This window comes from Echinops telfairi, unplaced genomic scaffold (assembly GCF_000313985.2).
Source record: "Echinops telfairi isolate 266 unplaced genomic scaffold, ASM31398v2 ScPeMD7_60;HRSCAF=208, whole genome shotgun sequence".
Classification (NCBI taxonomy): Eukaryota; Metazoa; Chordata; class Mammalia; order Afrosoricida; family Tenrecidae; genus Echinops; species Echinops telfairi.
This window is the reverse complement of record NW_022103958.1, coordinates 28,615,934-28,618,866: the sequence shown is the minus strand read 5'-3', so window position 1 is coordinate 28,618,866 and position 2,933 is coordinate 28,615,934. Positions and strand designations below refer to the sequence as shown.

The following is a 2,933-nucleotide window of genomic DNA, read 5'->3' as shown; positions in this document are numbered from 1 at the left end:
TCTAAGATGATCAGAAATATGTGTTTTCCGATGGTTTTAGAGGACCCTGGTGAACAGGTCTCTCGATCCCCAAAGGCGTCAGGACCCACAGGTTGAGAACCACTGCCACAGAAGAGGTTTATAAAAACATATTTTCAGAAATCTCTAAAAGAACAAAAGATTTATTTCTGTATTTTCATTTTTATTTACCCAAGAGGAAATCGTTTCTCAGAATAGTAAAGGTATACTAATAAATGTTGTAAATTTATGACGACAGTTATTGATTGCAATGCCCTCTGCAACCCCTAACTCCTAGCCTTTATAGTCATGTTTACTCTAGAAATCATGAAAAGATGGTTGACATCTGGGAATATCTACCATATGATTGTCACCTAGCCGTTTCTCAGAGATGTTTGCTTTCATCCCTCAAGACTCAATTTTTTATATTATATGAATTTGAAAGTCAAGTGTTTAATTATTTGATAGGATAACATCTGCACAGGAGAAGTTAAGTCTCCAGCAATAAAGAATCTATATACTGCAACATAAACTAAGAATAAGAGAAAAATGAAGACCAGAATTTATACTACATTTCTCAGACAGAGTGAAAGAGTCCAAATTAATTTAAGCAAAGATATCACATCACCAATCTTAAAAGCTTACTGAACAAGCTATAGCATGATTAGCCAATTTTTTTTCTTGGTGAATAAGTTTATTGTCTTTCTGTGGTTTCTCATGGAAAATTGCTCATGGAAAATTATGGCTTGGTTTAGTTCTTTGCTGCCTGCTCCTGAGCTCTGAGGAGACATGTTTTCTTCGGAGCTACCCAATCTTTCTTCTGGGCAAATCCGCTTTAGGACGATTACACCTCTGCATTGTAACATCTTTCTTAGGCTTCTTCTCAGGAACTGGCTTCTCTCGTATGGCAACCTGTGCTTTCTTATACAGCTCCTCCACATTCTGTATGTATTGAGAAATGCATTTCTTGTAAGCATCTTCATCCTCTTCCATTATGTAACACACGTAACCTGCAACGTTCTGACCCATGCTGTGTTTCCAATTTGCTTCTGTCTTGAATTCCTTGCTTTCTGAATCATAACCAGATAATTGCTTGGTACTCTGAGTGATAGACAAATCACCATCCACAGCCCCCTTCAGAGCCACAGTGGTAGTCCTGGCAAGGCTGGCATTCAGATAGCTTGTGAAGGCACCAGGATGGCCATCAATGTTTTTCCACATTGTGTTCCTCTCCAGTTTCCTGCACTTGGCCTTCAGAGATCTTGCCCATCCAAACCTATTCAGAAGCCTTCGGGCCAGCAGAAAGCCAGTACATTATGCAGCAGCATTGGTCAGGCCAACTTTCACACCATACTTGGCAGGTTCCTGAGCATAAGCTGTACAGACCATCGAATCCCTAATGTGTGGGCAGAGCAATCTGGCAGATGATATCCCTGTGGCTTACATGAACCACAGTCCTGTATTTGGGTGTGTTGTACTTATTTGTATCTTGGATTACAAAGTGTTTCTCAGCATAATAACCGTTTTGCCCTCTCATTGTCTTCTTTTACTCAGTGTCTCTTGAAGTAGACCGTGTTCTTTATAACATCAGAAACCCCCAGTTTGCGGAACCAAGAGCTTGCCACAGACATGCAGAGCTGCTTTAGCCCAATTTTATCATCTTATTCTTTGTTTGCACCCCAAATCTCAAAAATATTTAAGAACTCACAAAACTATGCGTGGATTTAACCACAGGACTCTCTCTCTACAACGGTCAATAGCTGCTGTCACATCACTCAGCTCTCGGTGGTCCTGTGTTTTCCCTTCTTGCATCATTGTCACAAGCTTTGATATGCAGTAAGTTTCTGGAGGCTTAGTGCCAATACATGCCATGGAAGGTTTCCTTTACCCTCTTTGGTTCTTTACATTACCAAGTGTGGTTCCCTCTTCCAGCAATCTATTCTTCCTGATAATGATGTTCCATTTTGATCTATAAAACTTTCATCATTCATTTTTAGAAATAATGACCAAATCTTTATCCTTAGCTTATCTTCTTCTGGGAGTTCTGCTGAAACATGTCTTCCATGAGTATTTGGAATGCCAGTGGCATAACTTTCAGCATTATCATAGCCGACAGGCCATTACAATAAAGCAAATTGACAGACAGTGTTGAGTTGCTTCCTAAGGTTAATAATGTATATTAACCTTCTCTAGTCTTCAAAACTCACTGCCGTCGAGTCCAGGCCGACTCACAGCAACCCTGTAGGAGAGGGTAGAATAGTCCCTCTGGGTTTCCAAGACTCCACAGGAATAGAAGCCTCATCTTTCTCCTGAGGAACCACTGGTAGTTTCAAACTGCTGACCTTGCAGCTAGCAGCCCCATGAGTAACCACTGCACCACTGGGGCTCCCGAATCAAAGCCTCCCCAATTCATGACCTAATTAGCTGATGATATCCACAGCGTTTGGCTCATCCTCTACCAGCCTGCTATTCTGAATTCTCTTCAAGATTCTGATTCTCAATTAATATTCAGTTTTTCTATTTTTCAAAAGCTTTGTCTAATACAGCAAAATGGGCCTTGGGCAATGTCAGAAACTGCACTGAAAGCTGGCATCAATCGACATAAATAAGAAACCCCTGTATCAGGAATTAACCAGTAGATTTTTGCACCACAAATCCAACACCAGTCATTGGCATCACTAAATCGATTTCTCACCAAAATACTCTGTGTTGCCATAGAGTAGTGTACCATGTTGATGCTACCGGCCCTTTAACTCCCCAGTTTGGCTTGGTTTAGAAAAATACCTATAAATCAATGTCTAAATTCTCTATATCCTCTTTTTGAGTTGCACAAGCCTCTATGGTATTAAGGATGAGATCAGCAGGAAATAGTCGTTTCAGCTGCACAGAAATTCCCTTCCTGTTGATTGGCCAATGTGGACGAATATACTTTATGT

The 2,933-nt window shown here is 40.5% G+C and overlaps 1 pseudogene; it reads right to left on the bottom strand.

The window, feature by feature from the left end:
* Nucleotides 1–748: 748 nt before the first annotated feature.
* On the bottom strand, nucleotides 749–1,628 carry LOC101664663 (annotated as a pseudogene).
* Nucleotides 1,629–2,933: the final 1,305 nt, after the last annotated feature.